General features: G+C 38.4%; 1 long non-coding RNA gene across 1 annotated transcript in view; it reads right to left on the bottom strand.

The window, feature by feature from the left end:
* Positions 1-3,709: 3,709 nt before the first annotated feature.
* Positions 3,710-26,390, bottom strand: part of LOC128082595 (uncharacterized) — a 173,767-nt gene continuing 151,086 nt past the window's right edge. The window contains exon 3 of the long non-coding RNA XR_008207731.1: positions 3,710-5,480. This is a non-coding gene — a long non-coding RNA (uncharacterized LOC128082595). The remainder of the gene's footprint in view (positions 5,481-26,390) is intronic.

Raw genomic sequence — 26,390 nt, forward strand, 5'->3', positions numbered from 1 at the left:
TGCATAGTTCACACTCACCATCATCATCAATTCACGGCTCTCTCTCAAAAACTTGTCTGGTAAGGAGAGCTTGAAGCGTGTTTAGAAAAAAATAGAGCAGATCTTCACCTTTCACAGCTGGGTCTCATCCACTAGATTTGATTAATTGGGTTGGAAACCACTCCACCAGAAAGCAACATGCACAGCATAACGCAGTGCTACTCCACAACTTTATCTGAATGTAAGTCATGAGAATGTTTGCAGATACTCAGAAAATGATACATGCTCTTAGTCTTCAGTTCAACTTTTTTCAAACGAGCATTGAAATAAGGGCAGTTCTCTTTTCTGCAGACAGACCCTGGCGCTGTTAAGCCTCAGCCATAAGAGTGAAATTCAACTCAACCCAATGTTAAGGATGCCTTTAGAGATTCTTACATACAAAATGTGGCCAAACCCCTCTACTTACATCAACTGTGTTTTCCAAGTATGCACCTCAGTATGCAACTCTTAGCATCTATCACTACTTATTGATATACTTTCAAAGCCCATCTCAAACCATATTATAAGCATGGGCCAATTTTCCCAGGATGGAAAATCCATCCACTGGAAGGAGGCTATCGCTTTTCCAGGGCTCGGCATAGCCATCTACCCTCAGCACTTTTGCATACCTTTGCAGCAGTGCTAGCACAGTAACATTTTTTTCCAAAGACTTTCACTTTCTACTCATGGGTCCACCTGACAGGTGAGTGAATCAGAAAAGACTTGGTCATCCATGCTTAGCCCTTGTTCATTACTTGGCTTTATCAAACCCTTTGGAAGGTAGGAGGTCTCTGAGTCACTGGCTTCAGAACCATTCTGGAGAACAGACAAATTCGGTGGGACATCCATCCCTTCTGCCCTCAGCTTTCCTAGCTCTTAATGTGGAGCCACTGATTGGTGTAACTGCTTATATGTTTCATAAAAATGTTCAGTGACTACTTCCCTTTGGAAGTTTACTCCTCTTCCCCTGTCACGTCCACTTTCTGCTCCCTCTGAGCCACTCTCCAGAAAGCTGGCAGTTCCTTCAGAGGGAAAGAGCTGTGGCAATCATGTCTCTCTAACAACACTTAACAACACTGCATAAATACTTGGAAAAATATGGAAGAAGCGTTTACAGTAGCTGCATATCATAAGAGAGATTTGTAGGCCTATTAAAAAATTATTAGGCTTTATTTCTTCAGTGACAAAGCTGCTTTCACAAACTGCTCTTGACAACTCCACATCCAGAGTCTGTAGGATGTTTACTTTCACATTTTCAAAATGCCATATTTCTTTCACCACCAAATTTTTTATTTTGCTGTTTAAAGCTGCAATTTCTTCTGATCTAGTACTTCAGTTTAAAAATATGTATGTTACTGTGGAAACACTTTCAAATGGACAGCATGACTGCAGGGACTGTTGTAAGTAATGTGGTAAAATGTTAAGTGTCTGAAAAACAAAAAATGTATGTGTCACAGATCGAGGCATAAAAGTTAGGCATTGATTCCAGTTTCACATTCTGATACACATCGGGGACCTTATTCACAATAGAGAAGTCTTTGCCTCTCAACCTGGCAAACAGAGGCAAAACAAAAACATCAGAGGTTTTCACACTGCCTTTAATGCCTCTCACTCTCTTACTCTCCGATCCACTGAGAAACAGGAGGGGTAAGTTCTGTCTCTCATATCCTGATGACAGCCAGGTTGTTTGGCAAGTGCACATTGAAATCTTTTTCCTTCTGTTAGCGCTCACAGACCAAATCCCAATCACTGTAAGGACAAGCCTATAGGTCTCTCTGCTTACCTTACAACACCATCATAAGCTCAGATTTTGCTTCATTTTATTAAACTGACAATGAAATCAATTACAAATATACTTTGTTTTAGAAACCATAAAACTTGAATCACGTCTGCTCTACAACACAAGTTATAGATGATATGACTGGACAAAGACAGTTATATTGAGGAACACTTTTCATGATTTTATTTTAATTTGCTCTAAATTGATAAGAGGAAAAAAAAAAAGATCAAAATTTGCAGATCTTTTAGCTGAAGTGATAGACTTAATTCAGCCTACTCCCCAGGTTTCACTTGGGTTTGCCTGGGAATAAATCACATCAAAACTGGCACGGCACAGAAAGACCTTTGAAATGGGCCGTCTTCTACTGACAAAGGCAGTCCTTTGTGTGAAGCAGACTTTTCAATGTCATTTTGTTTGCTGTTCAAAATGAGCTATGTCTTTCTGGAACCTACCGCTTGCTTCTATAAATGATAACGAATCACAATACAGTTGCCAAAAGAAAGATCATTTCTATTTCTAAGGAGGATACTGAAGCTCTGCATTTTCTGTCAAGGCACTTGCCAAGACTTCTGACTATCACATCCATCAAGTCTTCAGTGCTGGATAGGTATTCTAGACAGCAGTTACAGTCAAACCGTGCTAATGAATTAAACACAAGGCTGTACAGGAGCATTCATCATAATTTACATGATAAAACAGTCAGGCAAAATCTCAGTGGTAAATCAATATGAGAAAAAATGGTTTATTCAGGTTAATCCTAGTTAAACTGTATAAATTTTTCAACATATCCCAGTGGCCTTTTTTATTTTTTCAAATAGGAAAGATGAATGTGACCTGAATAGAAGACTGATTTCAAACTTAGCTGAACACATTCATAAGAAGAGACAGCAAAATTCCAAGCCAGAATGCAGGAGACAAAATGATCTGAAGTGATCCTTCAGATTTTCATCAGTGATATACAGCCCTGCTGTGCAATACAACTCGCTGAGGCTATTTGGCAAGGCCAGCAAATCATCACTGACCAAGAAAGTAATTAAAATTCAGCCCTACCATTAGCATTACCTGTTGTTTGCAATTTGCTAAAACAGGAAAGATGCTGTAATAAATAAATAAATAAAATGCTGCAATGCTCCAAGCCACTGGAAGTAGAATGGCAATGATTTTCAAGACACTTATCTGTTAAACAACAGGGTGTGACCAATTCCTTCATTTTTATGGAGCTAAATACCACCTAAAACTGAATGAAGCAGAGCATCAGTCCTTACTGCACCCTATATTGTTTCAAACTTTAATCCACTGGGAGAAAACTACCAGGTTGAGATTGGATAATTCCAGCTTCAGGAGACAACTTTTGCATTTGCTCTAACAGCTCTGGAAACATTCCCTTCTGCGCCAAGAATACAAGAACAAGCATTTTTTTCCTAATGATTACCTTAGAATGGTTTAGCATCAATGAAGAAACTGAAATGACTCTCAGGAATAATGCTGCTGATGGGCATAAACACCCTCAGGGTGTGTGTAATTAATCCCAGTGAGCACATAGAGGAAACATGGAATTTCTCACATGCATGCTAACAACATTTAAACCTACACTTGTTTTACTCTTATTATAAACACCATAAACATAAAAGAATGAAAGCTAATGTGTGCTACATCCTAGGGAGTACTCCACATACAACGAGACCAAGGCTGTAAAGCAGAGAAAACCATACAGTATTTTCAGAAGCATGGGTGGTATCCTCACAGTGTTAGATACTGACAATAGACAGCAAATGTTCCTAAGTGTTAATTACACCTGATCAAATATGAAGCAGGTAAAAGTATTAAACATTCCAGTACAGAGACGAAGGAAGGGCTCTCTGTGAGTCTTCAGGATAAACAAAATAAGACAAAGATCAATTTTTCTAACATAAAGTGTAAATAAATATTACAGAAGACCAGAAAGCACTTACTATTTTTCCATGTCACGGTCAGCATGTCGCATATTAGATACGCATTTCAGATAGGTCAACAAAAAAACTCATGCTTAAATGGCTTCAGGATGATATATGAGTAAGTTGAGCATTAGGACTTATTTTTGAAAAGAAATCAAAAATCTAAATCAAGGCCAAATACAACGAGATCTTGCAGGTGGCACACAGCATTTCAGCACCTGGATAACATCACCACAGAGGCACAAGTCTTAAGAAGAATCCAAACAACTTTATGTGAAAAGGACAAGAGCACAACAGGACAACACATCCTTTTGTTTAAGCACTATTTCTTTTGCACCTCCTTTTAATTCTAAATGATTAATAAAAACCAACACAATTTCCCATATGAAGCAAGTTTTCATCACCTAGTAGGGCTGTGTAGGTAGCTTTCTTCCCCCCAGTATTTGCCACGATTTCTTGCACTTTAATTAGAACAGAAATTATAGACATTAAGGATAAATGTGCCAGATATCTTATGGATCTTTCTTTTTCTTTATGAAAAAGTATTCATTGCAAAATACAATATCAGATTAATATAGATACAGCATCCCTAATAAGTTACAACAGGCAATTATATCATGGACACCTTCAAGAGCAGTGCAATCATTTTTACTTTGTCTGCAGCTAGTAGTTAAGAACAGCAGATAAGCTACTCCTAGACAAGTCTAATAAGATTTGGGCTTTATCTGAGCCCAGAGTTATCACCTTTCGCTTTAAGTACAATTCAAAACTGGACAGATAGGTGTGCTAGAACATTTTCATAATTCCAGTAATGAAAAGTAAAGTCATTATAAAGGCAGCCAAGTAAGATCCACACTGTCAGCATCTTGAAGTGAATTCTGAATATGCTAAAAGATTTGTCGTTTACACCCTAAGACTCTGAAGAACTAGTGAATATACAAACTTGCCTAATTATTCCATCTTCCAGCCAAATATCACTATTATCACTCCACAGGGTGTCTACTGGATCCAGTTCCAGCTATCAAACCAAGTTCCTTGAAATCTAAGATGGTTTCATAATTCCACACTTTGAACCGTGCTAAACGATAAAGGTTGTTTATGGTTACGTCAGCATCTCAGCTCAAACACTGCCTCAGTCCAGTACAGAGGAAGCAAACCAAGCAAGGCAGGAGGTAAACAGGGTTTTCCTAACCTCACATCCATATGTGCTAAGCTCTGTCTTTATGTTCCTTGCAGGTCACCTGATTCCACTTCAATGCCTTGTAGTATATGTTTCCATGTCTGTTTTCTTGTTTGTTCATTTGTTTTTTCATGAGCTACTTGTTCATCCATGCAGCCTCCTGCTGCTCTTGCTTAACAGCTGGATGGAGCATTGAGCTTGGAATAAGAGATGCCTGAAAATCAATTAGCTGTCCTGAACTCCATTTCCTCCCCACATTAAATGGGGTTCTTCCAAGCAGGTTGCAGAGTGTGCACTCCTGAAGTCTGCTGCTGCAGTTCTGTTACTGGCCTTGGTCTGCTCCCTCCAGATTCAGGTCTGAACTAACTCATGGTTGCTACAGCCAAGTCTAACCCCAACCAGTTCTTCTTTCAGCCCAGTTGCACTGTCTCCTTTCATTGGGTCCTCAACCACTTGTGTTACGAAGTTATCACCGATGCACTCCAAAAACCTCCTGGTTTGCTGGTGCCTTTCTTTGTGGCATTCCAGAAGGTACTGAGGTGGTAAAAGACACCATGAGTACCAGAGCCTGCAAACAGGACATTTCTTCCAGTTGACTGAAGAAAGCTTAATCTATTTCTTCCTGATAATTGGTGCACAGCAGATACTGACCAGTGTTACCCACGTTGGTCTGCATTCTACCCATGACCCAAAAGCTGCTAGCTGGCTCCCCAGGCAGAATGCTATGCACTCCACCTGCTCTCTCACATCCAGGACAACTCCCTTCCTTGCCTTCCTGCCCAAGATTCTGTATCCATCCCTCGCAACATAAATTGCAAACAAGTAATTTTGCTAATAATAAGATCACCATAATGACTATCTAAACTGAAATGGATATCTTAAACCGTGGAATCTAGCACAGTATAATCCAGGAAACTGTCAGAAGCATTAAAAAAATTCCAAATCATCAACTAATGATTGATAAAGACTGACGCTAACCTTGAGAGGTGGTCATGGGAGCACAATGGAAATTAGAACAGCTGAACCAGTCACTGGGGCATTATGTAAATAAAGTTAGCTGAACAGCATATGAAAGAAAAAATAAATGCACTCTTTGAATATATTTGAGTAAGGGCTTTTAGTATCAATAGAACCACAAAAGCAAACAAGTGTTAAAAATGGAGTGCACAGCAGGAATGCTGAACATGTAGTTCATGCAGACTTGTGAATATTCATGATTTACAAGAGAAAATAAAGAGAAAATAGGGATCAAGAAAAAGGACTTCCATTATTACTTACCAGTCACTCATTCCACTTTTATTCTGCAGTACAGTCATGCCTCCCTGAGCTACTGGGTACTAAGCATTACGCGAGTAGTGCACTACAATCAGAGCTTATTTTGCTTTTAAAGAAAACTTCCCCTTTCCACAGGTACTCAGGTGACTCCCATGCTCTCTCCTAATGAACTGTGTAGAAATATATACATCTATCCTAACTAAAGAACTAGGAAAAGAATATAAGCATTTCCAATGCATTGATTACAGATCCTGCTTTTTGAGAATATTACCTGATTTCTAGTTGTGTGAATACACAGAAAATACACAAGTTCCATGAATGTCCATAAATGCAAGTGTCTTGTAGCTATGGCACTATGGAAGCGTATTGAGAAGAAATATTACCTCTCAGAACAGCTTCTGCCAGTTTATGTTCTGCTGAGAAAGGTACAGACTATCATACAACCAGCTGCATAGCCTTTGGAAAATATAATTATTCTTGTTGTAACTAGACTAAAAAAGCACCCCCCTCTGAAAATGAGAAATTATTTTTCTTTAAGTTTTATTTCATGTACTAGAATGAGCACAGCAGTAAACATCTCACACACAGAGATGTGATGAGAAATAGCAATGCTGCATATTTACATGAAGCTCATCTGCTTTGCCTTGCTGAGTAGCAGCTTTAAACAAGGATTTCAAAATTGAATTTGAAATTATTGAGTTATTGTCAAAGTCAGTTTTCATGGGTATTCAGGAATCCTGGACAAACAAGGAACTCATCCATCAGTGAGGATTCAGATCACACAGCACTAATTTCTTTTCATGCCAGCTTACTGCAAACATGGCTCAGCCCAGCAGCCCAGGCCTCCACATTCAAAGAACAGAGACAGTGGCCCCATCTGCCTCTTTGGACAGTGATGGCAACTTAAAGCCTTCATCAAACTCAGACCTTAAATTGTAATGACAGAGAAGCCAAAGATGAGATAAGGAAATAAGAGGCATACCATGGGCTGGGGCTCAGCAGCAGTTCCACAACGGGGGCAGAACAGAGCTGCTGAAAGTGCCAGCAGTGCCCATCAAGCCTCACACCCGAAAAATATTCCCCATGGCTTTGTGCTGGCATTGCTCACTCATAGTTGCCTGCAGAAAGCCCCACTTCAGCTGAACAGGAGCCTTTCCAGAACACCGTAACATCACTCTTATTGATTTATCTATTTAAAGTAAAGTCTGAAGTTTGTCATTAATATTTGATTGGTATTTTTAAACCCTTACAAGAAGTGCACAGACCATAAAAACGTGTTACAGTAAAGCACCATCGGCAGAACAGCATTATCCCAAACCACAGGGGATGCTGGTTGGCATCCACATCCTAAAACTCTCACAAGGTGTCAGAACACCATTATGTCTCTGCTAGAATTTGACTTCTGAGTACATACAGACTTAAAAATGAGATCAAACAAAAAGACAAGTGGCAGGACAACACAAAAACTAAAACAGCTTCACAAATATCCATTAAATAAAAGAACATGATTTGTCAATATAAATTCAAAGCAAGCATTGAGGATTTAGCTAGCCGGTAAGCCTACAGAGGAGAAAGGAATTATTTAGATAAATCAGTAAAATATTTAATAACAATCAAATATTTTTGGGACTTAAAAATCCTTAGAATAAATATGAATGATATCTGAGACTTCTATCACAGCAACAGAGAGAATTAAAAGTTGACTTTCAGCTATTTTAAAACTGCCACCATCTGGCTGAAAGGGAAATACAGTTAGAAAACACGACTGGGAGTGTTTCATTGCTCTCTTGTGAAAGCTTCATTACTCTCCATACAGAATTGCCTAGATTTTTCTTTAATCATTCAATGTGATAAATAGGTTTTAACAGAGACAGGAAGTGCAGTGCAATTCAAAGCAGCTTCTGGCCTCTGCAGAACAACACATGAGGTCGTTGTCCATAGTTTTGTGTGGATATACTCAACATCCAAGATGTGTGATATTTTTCACCACCAACTTATTTCCTGCTATAGGTCCCCAATGGTCATCCAGAAAACAATTCTTGGTCACAGCTAATATCGCACCAAAAAGTTTTTACTTCCACTTCTTCCTTTTACACAACAATCAGTGCACTCACAGCTCTCAAACACGTGTGAGGAGACCTTTTTTCTCAGGTCAAGTCATGTGACATGGGAAGAAAATAGCTTAGGGCAATCTGGAGACATCTGATCAGTACTTTTAGTGAAGGCACTGTCCTGTGCAGCACTACCAAAGAAGTCAGCTTTTATCCCTCTTGACAAATTATAAAGGCAGCCACTATGCAAGTAGAGGAAAGAGTAAACATGCATGGAAGTGAGAAGGAAGGCCTTTGAGGCTCTGACACACTAAGCACTTCTATAACATCCCTTTGAAACACTCTCTGAGTAACACAGAGCGGTTTCAATATAGAAGGTTTAAAATTAAACTTTCCAAATTGTTAAACTAGAGAATGGAGTTGTTGACAATATCCAAATGTAAGCCAAAGCATGAGGGAAAGAAAGGAAAAAGAGGCAGAAAGAGGCTAAATACACTTTTGTATACAGCTCTTAAATTTTAGTTCTTGCTACAGTGAGTGACTTGCACATAAAAATGTACCCTTATAAATGAAGATCTCTATTCCCTCAAATTCCAAAGAAAAACACAATAGATCTTGGGGTACTTTAAAGGGTTTACATTATGCCAAACATATTCAATATTGTGAATATATAACTCAAAACAAGAGCAACTGCGCTTTTAGAATCAAGAACTATGAAGAAATCTCACCAATCAATTTATGCAAGATGTTATACATGGAATTAAAAAAAAATTCTTCAGAGTGCAAAACAAGTTAAAACCAGTGTCATGTCTATAGTGGAAGCGCAGAAAACTGATTAGCAACCTACCCACACTAATGACCTGGAGGCAAATGCAAGCTGCCAGCATTAACTGCAGGAAGAGCTGGCAAATGAGCCCAGATGCATTTGATGGGAAAGAGTCCAACCTTAGTTTCACACCTGATACCTGAGAATGTCATCACAGAGCAAGAAGTTTGATAGAGAAAAAGGTGTTCAAAATTTATCTATGTTATTATAAGCATATCTGTAGATACTTTAAATTACATCTGTTTTTACTTTCAGGACAAGAATAGATTTTATATTAACTTCAGATAGAAGTGGCAGTACTATCTACAGCATAAGAAATCTGACCCACGACAATATGTGACCCAAGTTTGGTAGAGTTTGAAATCTTTCTGAAGTGAATTTAGGAAATATATTTGCACCATGCAAATGTAAGTGAGGATAGTGCATAGACATCCTATCACCTGAACGCAGAGCAGGATTACAGCCTTCCTGTTTGGTTTTTGCTTAGGCAACCAGTTTCTAGTTTCCGTTCTTCACCACAATAATTCATAGATCAACTCCCTTTTAGTAGTTCATTCCTACATGGCTTATTTATTTTTTTTAAATACAGCATATTTTTATCCATCGTGGAGAAAATGGACGATCCCATGAGCAGCAGAAGTCATGCAGCAAAGCTGCTTTGGTTCACAGATTCAGATCTCCATGGGTGGGATGTATTAAAGGCAAGTACTCAGCATAACCCAATGCTTGTGAGCCTGGGGACAGGTAGGAAATCCTGTGTTTCACTATGTATCAACTTCACCAAAATAAAATGTTTATACACGTGTTTCTTCCTCTGAGGGCTGGATAAAAATACGGCCCTATACTTCCTGCAGGTCAGTGGGATTCCTGTACTCCATACAGCAGTCTACTGATAAATGCGTATGGTTGAAAAGCAATAAATTACCACTGAAATTTTCCCCAAAGAAGCTTATTCAGAATACAAGAGAATCATGATCACTTTTTCTGCATTTTCTAAATCAGTACTACAACATGAGCACTAATTTATGAAAATCTAATATAGAAACAAAACACCATATTAAGAAATGAATTATGATCACGGACTAGAGCAGGCCTACAAGAATTTAAGACCAACTAATTGAGCCCCAAGTAGATCACTCTACAAGTCCTCCTGAAAAATGCAATAGCTCCTGCCCCCTGAATAACAAACGAGAGCTGGCAGACATACTGGAAGCTCTTGCCAAGTTTATAAATTCTTGTCTCTCACTGAGGTTACAAAGCACACAGCTCCCAAATGACAAGCTGCATACCCATGGGTGCAATAAAATTTCCCATAAAAAAGAAAAGTAGCTGTGGCAGCTTGAATCATTTCTCCAGTTCAGGGTCAAACCGTCTCTCTCTCCACACAACCATGGCATGCGCAATGTCAATGGGAACTTACACATCCATCCCACGGTGGAACTGAATTTTAACCTACATAAAAAATACCACATTATTGTCTATTATCATAAAGCCTGAGTCTGCTAATATATCCACAGTATAAATTGGGATAAACTTCTTTGAAGTCAGTGGAACCAAAACTCCAAATGCTGACAACAGAATTAAGGCTTTCACTCTAGGCTCTCCACTACTCTGGTAGAAATAAAGGAATAACAGAACTGTATGCATCTGAAGCAAAAAAAGAAGGCTTAAGAATTATACTGCCAAGAACATGATGTTAACAAAGTTATGAAAGCTTTTTTATAGAAATCTGTACAGGAGTGAAAGAGAGGAAGAAAGGACAGACACGTTTACAGTGCTATGCTTCTTCATGACCAGAAAAATGCAAAATGAAGCAGGAAAGATTCTTTGTAGTTAATATGAAAGGCAGCATCTGCCAGAGAAGATGTTCCCTGGGAGAAGAGTGTTGGAAGTGCCTTTTGACAATTCTGATCAAGAAGTGTTGTAGTTAGTGTTCACGATGGATAATAGATAATATCTGCCCGTAACACATCTGTATCAGTGCACTCTTAATTTCCAGGAAAAGGACAGACAGAACAACACAAAACTTTTCCACATATTCTTTGTGCATAGAAAATGACAAGTTCATGTAAATCATGGCATACTTTACAAAAGCAAACACTACGTTTCTTTTCATTATCACTCACTATACACATGTAGCATTCTGAAGAGCTATGGGAAGAGAGTTGTCAAACAAGATTCATCAAGATAAAAAGGAAGCTACAGGATCTGAGATGATAAAGGTCTGAGGGCTGAACTTCTACGTGTGCAGTCAGTGTGTCCTACAGTAGTTATCCAGAACGAGCAGCAAAATTTAGATTCAGTCTACCTGCAGATAACAGACGTAGAAAAAGCTTAGGGAGCATTAAGATGACACAGAGACCTGATTGCTCTGCGAGTTGTTTCCCTGCATTTCTCAAGATTAAGGCTTCTGCCCATCTAGGCTGAGGAACAGCAGAATGCAAAAAGTCCTCTACGTAAAGAGGGAGCAGAATTATCTTCCTGTTATCTCACATCTGTTTGTACATATCTATTAAGTTACTCCATTGTCCTCCTTCCTGTGCAGGACTAGATCATTTGACATAAATCCTATATGCTCGCTCTTATACTCTGGATTTCTACCATTATCGATCTCAGCATCTTGCCTTGTTTCATTCCTTACAGCCTTACTGGTTTGCCTCAGAAAAAGACTACATCCAAGGAATTCTAGCTGATGTTCTCTGTTCTAAATCATTTATCAGAATTTCTGCCTCTGAAAATATTTTCACCTGTATGTATGCTGCAGCTGAATTGCATTTTACTTTAGTGTATGCTTCTCAAGTACCTTAATATCATGTATGCTCTTTGCTTTACTCTCCATGTAAGGAAACCCAAATTATTGACCAATATGTCAAATGCAACAGCCCAGATGACCAGTACTGAAGTTTGAAAAACAAAGATGAAGCAAGAAAAAAACCAAGGTAGTTCTGAAACTTATATTATGACATTATATCTGCTGTGTATTTCTGCAATAGGAACCTTTGCACAGTAATTGATGCAGTAAACTATCGGGCTGGAAAATTGCCATTGAAAACATATAATCAACCTTTTGAACTCTATAAACCCAAAGAAATGTGCCATGCAATTCTGCTTCCTCAGGTCAGTTTAGGCATCAACCTCAGAAAATGGAGGTGAACAAATTGCAGACAACAGCTCTTGGAGGAAAGTTTGTTTTGCATTTCATCATCCAATACATGCAGAATAAACTCTGGGCTCCAAGTCTTCTGAAAATATACAGATCATACAACGTTAGGGGAAGTGCAGATCCAAATAATTTTCAGATTGCTTCAGAAGTTTAATGTGAAATTAATAGAGATTCAACATGCTCATACAAAGGAAGGGAAGGAAGAATTCTGGCTTTTTATTCACTTGATATGATTTGATCCCTATTGCTTCTGTTTCACGACAGGCTGTGATGCTGTTTCACACAGTAACTATTAACATAAACACCTAGTCCTCAGTAGAGGTTCAGGTGCTGCCTTGTTTTCTCCTTTCTATGCACACTCAGCCTAGGAATGCTTTTACATCCAAGGTTAAATCATAAAAGGAAATTCATTATTTGGCAAAGATAGGAAAGAGAACTAATAACGCACAAAATTTACCGATCTCTAAGATATTGTCCTGTAGTAATGGACCTAAACCTTGCCACTAAAAGGCATTTATCTTCAATATTCTTTCATCAGTAAAATCCATGAACTTACTATTGATTATAATTTGATGTTTGAATACATTTATGTGAAGATTAAATCTGCCTTTATCATTTTAGAAGATCATCAGGTTAAAATTCCTCTTTTCACGCCAAAGTACTAAAATTGACTTGAGACATGATTCCTAGTTGAGCTTCTATACTGCCTTCTTCAGCAATTAAATTGATTGAAAATAGTGGTTTGGGTTTATTTTTTATGGGAGTAGATACTGAACCTAGCCGTAGCAGGGAAGCTGGCTTACAAAGGTGAGCTCATGTCCCTGTTGTAACACCTTTGCCCTTTTTAAGCACTAATTGCTTCAGAAGGTAATGACTGTGCCAGCATTTTCCAAGTATTGAGTTAGCCTCTTGAGATGTCTTAAAGTTTTTGAAGAAATGTTATTCACCCACAGTCAGACAAAGAAAAAAGAACCAGACTATATCACAGGAATTTCATCTGATCCTTTAATCTATAACAAACTATATTAAGCATTTATGTTCCAGAACCTTATAGCTCTTATTATTAATTTAGGAATACTCAGATCACCAAATCAATAGCTATCGGTAGCTTTTTATTACCACCTTAAAAAGATAGCTGTTTATAGAGTATGGATTTCTGATTCTAATCTTTATCTTTAGGCAGTCCCACACTGAGAAGAGACACCATTCAGTTTTAACCTACATCTCACTTCTCTTAATCCTAACCTGGGCCTCTTTAAAGTATTACACCTGGTAGCAAATCTGGAAACTAACTTTTGATGAAGATTCTTGGCAAAAACCTCTTTCATTTGTGCTATGGCTATTTTACTGCTATCAAAACCCTGCATTATCTCAACCAACCAGATCTTGCTGAGTTGAAAAAGCCTTTTTATCTAAAGATAGAGGTGTACTCTGTGTGACAGGCTTTTGGAGCCCTAGAGTCAGAATGAAAAGATCCTATAAAGATAAGTATTTTAAGATAGTGAGGTTGCTCATTCAGTAACTCAACATTAAAGGGTGTTCCCACCTTAGTGTATGGGTTAAAAAGACCTGTTCACTGCCTTCTGATCCAAACTCCCCACTAAGTATTCAGCTTCCTGATTTTTTGTAGCATAACTTTCTGGCCAGATGTCTGATGCTTGTCAAGCTCATCAACTTCTCTGCTAAGCAATTAGGACATTATTGTCTCAACACAGTGCTAGACAGCAGTAACTGTGAGGCTTATGTACATATTAGCAGATTTTGCCCTCCCTTTGACGTGTGTATGTTAGCAGAAACTATGGGGAAATGGCTCTTCAGATCACACCCCACAGTGTCATGACTGGACCAGAGAGGATTTTTTTAGATTCTACTCAGGTTTTCTTCCTAACTTTACAGATCATAACTTCAAAATGCATCATGCAGAAGGAACACATATAAAAGATTTATGCCAACACATGAAATTATCAGAACTTATTTCTGAATAGTTGCATAATAAAATAAAATGTTCTGGACTTTTCTAATTTATTTAAGGAAAAACTGAATTAAAACCATGAATTTTAATTGCTTTTGAGAAAGTGAGATGCATGTAAAACTAAGATGAAAAGAATCTTACCAAACCTAATATATTTTGGATGAGGACATCAGAACTAGGAAATGTGTTACTTTTTGGAAGATCTTTTTACTCCTCTAATGGAGTACATACAACTTTATACTTACATTAGTGCCATCTCTTAATGAGCGAATACAGGAGATGGTAGAAAAAATGTATTCTTTTTGTGCTGCCAGGATCATTAGAGGCCAATATATCACCCATTCCTCAGATGATTCACGAATGGGGGGGAATTGGAAACCTGTCATTGTTTTGCCCCAGGGCTTTCAGAGGAGCATCCAAAAATAGGGTCCATGAGTCTTCAGGTTAGAGTGGTAAACCCGACAGACAGCCCATGCCTGGGTCCATAAAGGGATCTCTGTGCATTTAATGCTCCTCTGACACGAGTCCCAGCGCAGGCCTGGCAGAGGAAAACACGCTCCCAGACTTCAAGGAAACACCAATGAAGCAGTATACATACTAGAGCTTCATAGTACATTACATCATGTTATCTGTTAAAAATCTCTGTTCATTATTATGCCTGAGCAACATAGTAAGCCCAGCAAAGCTTCATCCATTGAATTAAATTGAAATAGAGCTGAATGGAAAAATTATACTAAGTAATAAAATGTATCATCCTCTCAGGTTATCAGCTGTGCTTCACACTATTGCATCATGGGTCTTAATTTTTTAATTATTATTTATTTGTTATTATTTAGAGTATGTAACTAGTCCTTTCATCAGTAAATTATCTTGAAGGTTTGGCTAGATTTTAATATACCTTTTATAAATGAATGGTTGCATGAATTCATTTTCCTTAAAGCAGGCAGCAATACTTCATATTCTATCTCTTCTGCCATGGGTCCTGTTGGTGGCTATATGAGCCAGCTAGGACACTAGAAGGTGTATATTTAGCTTGTAATACTGCAACTCATTGCAAAGTGTTTTGTAGAATGGTATGTGAACAAGGTGTGCTGTGTTTCACTAGTAATCAGCACTAATACACAAACGTACACAATTTCAAGTAAAGTATACATTTCAGTTAGAAATGGTTAGGAAGTACCACCAGGAATTAAAAATCAGCACACGTAAGATCAGTTATATCATCCTAAATTAACTGTTCTATTAAGTGCATTTTAAAAAAAATCAATTTTTAGGCAGTCATTAAAAAAATAATTTTTAAAAGTTCTAGTTGAACTCTTAATTAAAGCAATGTTCCAAATGCTCTCTAAGGTGGCTTGATTTGAACTGTGTGTGTTTTCAAACAAAATCCAGGCTATAATGTCACAAGCCAGAAAAGCCTACCTGATTTGGGGAAAAAAAAAAAGAATAAAAAGCTTGGCAGTAATTGCTTCAGAATGGCAGATCCCACAGATGATTCCCACTGTTCAAAGGAATTGGACAATGTATCTTAGACTATGAGTGTGTGTAAGTATGGAAAAAAAATAATTTCTACATTCTTTGAGCCCAGAGGAACCACTAGGAGGGTCCTGGGTGAAACTGTCCAAATACACATCTTAGCTAAACAGCCAGCAAAACCTACCAGCACATATAAATGCTAGAGGCAATCTATTTTACAGCTGCATCATACTATAACTGTCTTTTCCTTTTTTTTATTTTAATAGCAGTTTAGTATTTTTCATTAATTACAGAGTGGCAGTTAAAGAATATGAATCCTTTTTGTTGCACATACATTTACAAAAACTAAATCATGTGGCACACAAGGTGTGTACTTAGGGGCTTCTAACAAAAGAAGTTGTGCCATAAGTAGGAAAAACTTCAAAAGAAGGGGAGCATGTAAAAACCTCATAGTCTTCATATGTTGGCTTGTATAATCAAGAGAGTAGCTTATGTATAGAAAGGCTTAAAACAAATATCCAAAGGGATACTAACTTGGAAAAAACAGTACCTGGCAGGACAGCGATCAAGTAGAGAAAATAACAATGATAGAAATGAACTAGAAGCCTTAGGAAATACTGGCAGTCACCAAAGCAGCACACCAGAATACGCTGAGCAGGAACCTACACAGAACTACAACTTGGGCAGATGCCCCTGTGACAAGAAGTGTGCTGGGACTCTTCACAGTCAGAGGGACACAGGAAGTGCTTCGCAGTGCTTCCATTCATCGTAACATTTTAACCCCAACTGAGCTCACAGCTGCGTGCAGGGGAGACCTTCAAAAGATGGGAATAGCTAAGCTGAGCTTAAGACACAGGTAGCTACACTTAGCATGCTTAACATTCAGCATGTCAAACAGTCTGGCAAGAAGCAGTAAAGCAAGAGGCTGGTGAAGAGTAAAATTATGGATTGGATTTGACCCGCTCAAATTATGATGATGATCAAAGCTGCCAGTTGTATGTGACCCTCTAAAGTCTTTCACCATGCATGCTGTCTCATAGCCTTAATTAGAAATTCTAAAAGCTGCCAGGGCATTTTTTCCTTACTGAACAAAGAGATTTTGTTACACTCATTCCAGGCCAAATCCCATGGATTTTACTGTCAGAAATAAATATTTGTTGGGGAAAAGAAAAAATTGTTCATTTTTTTAAGGAATAACTTTGCGGGATACATTAACTCTGCTTGTAGTGCAGGTGAGTAAAGTGACTTCTGGAAGATCTGAAGTAATGCAGAATAACAGATATTGAAGTACCAAGAAAAAAAAAGGAAGAAGGCAAGAGGATGTCAAATCAAAATCCACTGCACAGAGGTAAATGTGCTACATGTTGATAAGCAAGGCTAATATGTGAAACTAGCCTCTCCATAAAAGAGCTTATAAAGTATGGCTGAGAAAGAACTGCTTCATTTCTAGAAGACAAACCTAGTTTTGCTTGAAAGGTTTTTTTCCCTATCTCGAGCTTTAGTTATATTCCTGCTTGTCAATAGTAAGAATTAATTTGTATGAAATAGCTATTTCTAAGTAGCATGGCAGGAGCATTCTTTTCTGTGGATGCTACAGTTTTGTCCATTGGACACAAAAGCCATGGATACAAAAGCAGTGTCCCAACATGCCATGACTCACATAGGAGTACTGTGAGGATGCCAGCCCAGGGCACCCCAGAGCCCCCCCAGAAGTCCACTACAGTAGGAGAAAAACAATTTTTGATTTTCTATATCATCTTTACTATAGCATGGCTCGTGCTATGAGCTGTGAGCATATGCCACTTGCTGAGGATCTGCACTGCTAGAAGTCATTTCGTTATTGTAAGGGTTGTTATAATATATGATTGCACAGATGTAATGTATGGTTTATTTTAAATTGAGCACAAAAAGCTAACTGAAGTCATAGTGTCACCACTGCCACATAGTTATGCTTAATGTGAACACTGCAGACTATAAATATTTTTGTCCTCATAAACATGCAGCAATTGAGCTTAAGAGAAATTTCTCAGGTAGAGTGATCTTAATCATGCTTTCCTGCAGTATGAAGATTAGTTTTGTTTTTCTTTTCTGTAGTCTCTCAGAAACAGTATGTAAGAACAACCCAGTGTGGATTTGAATTAACTGAAGCTGAATTCTATTGATGATAATCTGTGTTTTTTAATTATTCTTGTCTCCTCTCAAATGAACTCTGTAAGTTTTCCACCCCATTGTAACAATTTTCTTAGAATTACATTTTAATAAGTTTAGTGGCATAGCAGCAGTGCATAAAGCTGCTGTGTAAAATGCTCTGGTTCCAAATACACCCTTGGGTTTTCATTAATGGCATTTACAACTTGAGATTTTACCTTTCAGTGGAGAGTAAAAAAAAAACACCATGCATTCTCTCCATCTTTTTTCCCTTCCATAGTTTGAAGCAGATACCTTCCAGAACTCTAACACTTCCATGTACGTAGGAGACAACTGCTCCTTTAGCATCCTGAAAACTCAACACTCTGCTGGCTGGAAAAGAAGTCCAGCCACTTTTCAAGGGGCTTCCTTGCAAGATGCTGCAAGAATGTCATTTAAATTCACGCATCTCAGTAGGGCACGCACACACCAAACCTGCAACCATACTTAAGGACATTGAAAGCACAACTCAGCTAAATTTTAGCAACTCATCACTGCTATCAGCAATAGAAATAGTGAGGCAGGTACCCTGGATTCCACTTGTTGATGGAGCAGTCCCAGGACATGAGAAATTGAAGGAGATCTTGTGCAATTTGGTCACTCCTGGCTGAGCCCTGTGTCGGCTCTGTGCGCTCCTAACTTCACCAGGGATCCAATTCACACCCAAACACAGCTGTGGAACATTGGGCTTGGCGTCCTGCTGAATGCCATGAGCATAACAAGGGGATGATCACATTTTAATCATTTTAATTCTGTCTGACACAATTTCTGTCTCTGGAGAGGCAGCTATGGCTATGTGCTACAGTAACAACTGTGTATCAGTTACTTAGAAAATAATTTAAGAATTATTTCTAATAAAGATCTTTCCTATAACTCATCTTGAGCTCATCCCAGGAAGGACATGAGCTCTCAGAATCCATAGCCACTTGATCTTCATTCCTTCCTTCCATCTCCTCTCTATATAAGCAGATTTGATCTCATTTACCCTAATTCAGACCCAGTGCAGCTTCACCATGACGATTCAAAAAGACCCAAATATCCCTGCATTTTGACTTTCAGTTTTTGGATAAAAAATGAACACAATTTTGGTTGCTGCTGGAGTTCCCATAGGTTTTCTTTGGTGATACAAATGGAACAACCAGCTGCCTATTTTACAGGCAAAGAGGAACGCTAATTACAAAAATGTTACTATCCATAGAACGTGTTTTCTTTAAATGAATTATGATTTTTTGCATATATTTCACATTTATATATGTATATGCATATTATCTTCAAATTTTAAGTCTAATTTGCATTTCAGAATATGACACTGTAATTTGATTTTCCCAGATATATCACTCTTAATTAATCCTAACAGTTACCCAGCTTTTTTACATTTCAATTATCACTATTTAAAGTTGAGAAGAGACTTCTAATTGATCTAAATTACATATTCAAATTAGCCTTTTATGAGCTCAAATTAACATACCATACACTCATTTTATTTAATTGGGTCCCCAAAACATCACCAAAGTTAATTTTTAATATATTAATTAGTATGAAGTCACAAATAATGAAACTACACTAAATTCCTCTAACTGAAATCTCCCCTTCAAATAACACCTTTAGCAGCTTTCAAGGTTTAATAAGGCATGAAGCACTCCTCCCCCACAGCTCCTCCAAAGTAACAACGTACAGCCCAGCACAGAGCTCTGCACTCTCAAGTCTTGATTCCTCAGGTTCTTTAATATCTACTGAAGGGGAACTCAGGCGGCTCTGCCTGATCCCAAGTGCTACCCACCTATGTTAGGAGTGAAAAGTAAAAATAAAGCTAATTTGCAGACTGGGGATCTGTATCTGCTTACTTTTTAAATCCCGATTTTCATTCTTTATTACTGAAAATTTCTGATCTTTCAGAACCTGTCCAAGTGATCAGGTGCTGACGTTACTCTAACACACCTTTGCATTCTCACAAGTCTATAGAACACAGTTTCATCCATTTCCTAACTCTTAGACTGGAAGCTGAGCTCTGGAGCTCTGAGCTTTAGCTGTTACCTCAACATGTGTATGATTGACTGTAATATCCAGCCACTTGCACCACGGCTTACGTGGTAAACCAGAAACCTTAAGATATATAGATACATAGATGCTTCAGCTGCCACCTGGTCCTGTTGAAATGCCACAACTGACAGCTTTCCTAAGGAATATCTTGATTACAAAAGCATACAGCTCTGAAATCATCGTCACCCTACTTCTGTTTCCAATTTCAATTTAAACATCTTAAAAAATAGACTTTTCATGTTAATTCAAGTCCATTACCCTGAAAAACTTAGTTTTTCCTGAATATTTCAATGATATATTTGGCTTAGCTGAGTGATGGACCCATCTGCAGGAGTTCTCTGCTTCCCTAGATGAGCCACCAGTGTTTCCCTCTGTAAGTCATTCGTTTGGAGAACTTCAGTAAACTCCTGACTCAAAGTTCATCCGTTTGTAAAATAAAACCTATGAATTTCCATATTGCTTACTAGCACTTACAGAGCACACTGCATGATTCACTTTTTTTCTACTGAATGTAATCCTCTCTTCTTCAAAAATTAAAAGGCTTAGGCTGTTTGTTCTTTAGCCGAAGAGCCTCTACATGTTAATCACTGCAGATGGTAATGGAAACATGGCAGAGGGGTGCAATCTCAGCTCTGAATGAATTTGCCTAAGAAAGGAAATGTCCAGAATTCTTGGTTCATAGGAAAACTCAACACTTCAAAATTTGGTCTCAGTTCAATTTAGAATTAAATCTGTTTTAAAAAGCTTATTTTTAGCAGAAAATTCTGTAGGATTCTTGCTTTTGGGAAGCCAAAAGCTGAACTTTTCAAAGCATAACGTTTCTTATATTCATCAGTTGCTGAAAATGTTGATACAACTCACATCATTAATCCTTAACCAAGGAATATGCTCAGTTCAGGTGTGCTCAGTAAGAAATCTTGTGGCCCTAGTTACCCTGTTTCTTACTAGATACATTTCTGCTCATAATAGGAAATTATGTCTAATGGATACATGTATAAATAGTGTGTGTGTGTATATATATATATATATATATATATATATAAGACTCCTCTTTATGCACAGCTTTGGTTATCTTGTATACCTTTAAAATAGCTTTTAGTTCATGGTCCTCATGGAATATTTTGAGTTTTACAGCAGACTAAGGAACACAAGCAAACCAGAAGAAATTTTCATGTTTCTGCTACTACTGGATAACAAAGAAAATAACAGTTCTGCCTAGGCAAAGTAAGTATTCTCTGCAACTGAGACGAGGCAAAGTGTGGAATACAAAGCCTACAGTGCTGCAAGTCCAGCAAAATCAATAAAGAAACTGCAACACAGAATGATACATACGTCAGCTGATGTTTTTGAACTATAAAGGTAGAAAGTTATTGTTAATGGAAACAACTCAAGTGGAAAAACATAGTTCTCTGCCCACTCAAACTTTTGAGTCATCACCTCTTTTTTTGGGAGTTGTTTTCTGGAGAATCTTACTCTTGGGACCAACTGGCCGTCCCAAGGTCAGCTCTCTTGAGTTCACCAAAACTCCTTTGAAAACAGCACTGAGCTAACTTCTTCCAGACAAAGGACTTCAAAAGTGTTAGAAAGAAAAAGTTATCTCACTGAAGTGCAGACACGACCACAGGGGAAGCTGACCAGTGCTAGATTTTACCTTGTTTATAGTTTAAAAACTGAGTTTGTCTCTTTCACTATCCATTTCTCGATGATCTATAATTTACTGAACAAGAATTCCACACACTCCTGAGCAAAAGGTTGGCTTTGAATTTGAATAAGCAAAACTACAGAGGTGTCCACATGGTTGCATAGAGGGGATTTGTGAAGACAAAGTACAGCTCTGGTACTACAGAATAACAAAGGATTACTCTTCCTCTAGCTGCACGATAGCAACTTCTGGAATCAAAGTACTTGCCAGGTACCATATGGCCAATCTGAATTTCTTTAAGGGAAGGTTTACCTTCAATTAGACACATAAGAAAAGTACTACTTTCACAGCACCAAATGTTACCAGAAGACGTATTTTGTTTTCCTCTTTTCACAAGGCAGTTCAGCATTTGCTGTTTATCAATCCAATTATGCCAGAATCAGCCTACAGTTAATCTGTAAGACAGGCTTTGAATAGTGAGTAAGCTAAAAAATCAGCAGATCTGAACACTTACTTGTTTTAAAGCCAAAACTTCAAAAACTGAAATTAAATCTACTTCTCATTACTCAAATTGCCTAAAGGTTTAAATCTTCTATTTTAAAGGGTATAGAAAAGAACCTAAGTCATTTAATTTGGTATTTTGACTGAATGAGGGTTTTTAAAATATATATCTACAAAGAAATTCTAAAACCTCCCATCTCATTTTATTAGTTTGTTATTTCAATACTTAAATGCGTATTAGCCATACTTTACTTGTTATTTACTACAACAGCATATAGCTAAATTGATTTACAATAAACCACTTCCTCAACTAATCCCCCAAACCTGGCAGAAATCCAGAACCAAATCCAACTCTCCTCCTTCATGGACTGGTTTCAAGCTTGAGTAATGAAGTCATGCCTGATTTACAGAGACAGGCAGCTCTGAACATGAAGAAAAGTTGCATTGGTTTACCTAAAGACACTTTAGACAATTTAGAAAATCAGCTTCTGCAAGCTCTCATGTGTCTACTTATTCCAGCCCAGGTTCACACGAGCCTAATTCATGAGAATGAGTGATTTATGTGTGATTTCTCCTATAAAAAAAATGTGGTGCCACATAACAAATCCATAGCAGCTGCCATAAATAAACATAACTTTGTCAATTAGGTACTGCACTTGAGCTAATTGAGAGAGCTTTATTTAATTGGGTGAAGTGCTGCAAGGCTTTCAGGGCTTGAGCTAGCATCTCAGCACTGCACTGGTATGCATGGTTGTTGTGCAAAAAGGCTGACAGCAGGCCTGATTTGGGTGCGTTTGTGCTTCCCCCACCTCTGATGATTTTTCCCCCAACCTCCATACCTACTGTGCTGCCTCTTCAGTTTTCTAACAGTCACTCGGAGGTTGTGAGTTGTTTCCAGGTAACTGATTACAGCTAAAAATAACCTTCATATAAAAAGGAGCTCATTGTAGCTGGCAGTGCTGAGGGAGGCAGTGCTTTAGCTGGGATGGACGGAAAGAAAAATGACGCTAAGCTTTTTGGAAGCACAGTGCTTTTCTCACAAACCAGATGCAGGGCAGCGCTCGCTGCACAAGAGCTCTCTGTACGATCCGCAGAATCCAGCTCTCTGTTTGCCTCAGGAGCTGAACGGCTATTCTGTCTTTTGGATATGTGAAACAAAAAAGGGGGGGAGGAGAAAAGAAAAAGACTTTAATGGCTTATATACAAAACACACTTTTATCCTGATCGGTTTGATTTCATATCAATGCTTTTGATTTATACAAGGTGATTTTTCCCATTCTCATCATGTGTCCTCTTCAGTCACAGATTTAATTAAGATTAGGAAAATGAAAAGGTACTGAAAATTAGTCCGATTTTTGAGACAACATCTGTAACAATTATTCATTCAGGACAAGCCAGAAAAGATTATGCATGTAATACATTTTGAGGAGACTGAATATATACCCTACAGCAATTTCTAATTTATGGAATACAAAGTAATTTTATGCTAGACAAGTGTCCACTGTGATTAATAATTCATTTTCGTGGAATCTCACAGCTCCCTTTTCTGGGCTTAGTTTATGGAGGATGCAAGTCTGCAGGAGTCCTTGGACCAGCTGGCTGAGACACCCTCATATACAGAATGCCTTTCACCTTCCTTCCTAACAGAAAGTCCTAACCACAGTTTGAAGATCACCATTTACCTCCACATCATCCATAGTTTTCTCTACTGGATATAAGCATCACAGTGAGAAGAGAACAACAGGAAAAAGCAGAGCATTTTTTCCAAGCAACACTGCACCTCACACACTGTCTGAGGATGTAGCTGGAAGCAGGCTTTGTTGAGGAAGCAAGCTCGGCCAAAGCAAGTGCCTCGTAATTTAGGAATCCCTGTCACAAGCTCCATGTAACCAGCCTCAGGAACAAAGCATTATCTTCTGATAGTGGGTGGTAAGACAAGGCAGCAATGCTCTCACTTGAAGTATTGCTCCAATCAGTAAGGCTTCGTACAGTCATACTTCTGTTCAGAAGGTCTACTTCCCTTTTGCTCCCTCCCCAGTCATGAAACCATTACATTCACTGATTCAATTTAGATTAGAAAGAATAAGAGATGGCAAATGTTTGCATCAGTGCCCAATTAGGGCCGCAATAATTCCACATTGTAATTCATTTTTATGTGGTTTTCAGTAAAGGGGGGAGGGCAGTGGTCCAATAACCATTCAGTAAAACTGTCCTTTTCAAATCTTTCTTTCAGACACCCAGTCGGTGGCACAGCCTCTCCCTCCCTGGCAGGATTTCAGGGTGTTGGTATTGCCAGAGCTGGTGCCAAGTCTGGGGGGGGCTCTGAGTGGGAGAGGAAAGTGCTGAGGCTGCATCCTATAGCATCACCAGGTGGCAATGGAACAGGGGAGGAAGCTTTGTCCCTAGCACTTGGAAGTCAAAGGTACTTAACACAAAATCAAGCACAGCCATGAATAGGAACAGGAAAGCCAACACAAATTCATACTGAAAGAAGAAGCTGAAGAAAAACACTCAGAAAACAAACTAGAGCAGTGAATAAACCATAAGGTACTGTGTTCTTGTGCCAACACAGCCCCTTCTGCCACTGCCGTAGGCCTTCCCTCTGCTTTCAGAAACACATTCAGTCTCCTACCAAATTCTGTACATGGATGCACATGTGTTTGCCTGCACAAGTGCTGGCAACAGAGATTGTTAGTCATCCTCTGTCCTCATTTGTATTGGAGCAACATCCCCTGGAGTATGCTGTTCACACAAAAACTTCCATCTCTGTCCACATGGAACTGCTACTCAAAAGCAGTAGTCCTTTACTGCTTGGGTGAACATGTCTACAAACAGACCAGCTGAAAAGATCACGTAACATGTTAAAAGCCAAGAAGGAAGACTTTGGGTTTAAACTAATTGAAAAATTGAAGATCAAAAGTTAAAATTCAGTGTCTTTTGAAGTTTAACAAGAGTATGGCAATTAACTGTACTGATCGTTCTGTTGAAGGCTTAAGATAATAACTGATATGTATGCTCAAGTGAGTATACAGGTACATATAAAAACATGACAGAGAAGTGAAATACAAAGGTGAGAAGAAAAATATAAATCTATACAGCTTTGAAAAATATTTTCACAAAATTTTATCTTGCAAAGTCTATGTCTATTAGACATCCAAATTACTTGGAAGCACTCGCAGTAATTCTTTGATCTGGTCCTCCTTCCACACCCATAAAATAACATAAAATGGAATTAAAATTTACATCACAGATTTGCAATATTGAGCAATCTAGTTGCAAACCCACAAGTGAATCATGAAGCACATCCCAAACCGCTTGACAGTTGACTAAAAAAACCCTAACCTCCAGCCAACACAGATTTGTTAGCGTGGGTTTTTAAGCAAGATGATACCACATGTGCATTACTAGCAGGTCAGACACATTTAAATGCTTGTTAAAATACCAAACTGAAATATCCCCAGGCAAAAATACTATTTCATCAGAACACGCTGCTTAACTGTACATTTAAATCTGAAAAATCAAGGTCTTGTGGTATAGTTTCACAAACTGCACTCAGCGAACTGCAACGCAGGGAGATGCTCACACTCACCACAGGCAGACCTCTGCTCTGGACAGCACAGCTGCGTCCTTCTAGGAAGGGGTTGCTCTCAGAAGTAAAATGTAAGGATTCATATTTTCTTCTTCATCCAGAATACCTGGGAATAACTTTCAAGACTTGAACTACAAGCTTTGCAGTCTACCTAGAACTGCTCAGTTGGACAGGCCCTTTGAAGACTGAGTCCACCTACCTGACCTCTTCAGGACTAAGCAAAAGTTAAATCTCAGCGCTGTCCAAAGGTCTCTTGAATGCTGACAGGCATAGGCCATCCACCACCTGGATTATCTTATTTAAGAACTGTCCCCAAAGAAATCTTATAAACAAACAACAGTTTTACTTCAACTTAATCTACTATCTAAGCAGTCTGAAGACATACATTAATGGAGAACAGTTGGTTATTCCATAGTTCACTAGTAGCAGCCTCTTATGAAAGATGGCGACCTACACAAAAACAAGTCTGCAACTCTGGGAAGATTATTGCTCTGTATTGAAGAGGTATGCAGTGCAGAATCCCCCCATGGCAATATTTATAAATACACTGCTGTTAATAATGCAGAAAAAATGTTCCATCTTCAGATATACCAGTTTGTTAGGATAACGGGTTCTGTACTCTCAAGAGAAAGACAAGTAAACCTCTGAAAACATCTGGACAGAGAACAGCAATTTTTTATGAGCAATGGATGAGCAGAAGAAAAGGTACGAGCAGAACCTGTAGGCTAAGCAATCTTTTCAGTAACCTTAGGAGTC

This window comes from Tympanuchus pallidicinctus, unplaced genomic scaffold (assembly GCF_026119805.1).
Source record: "Tympanuchus pallidicinctus isolate F22 unplaced genomic scaffold, pur_lepc_1.0 scaffold22, whole genome shotgun sequence".
Classification (NCBI taxonomy): domain Eukaryota; kingdom Metazoa; phylum Chordata; class Aves; order Galliformes; family Phasianidae; genus Tympanuchus; species Tympanuchus pallidicinctus.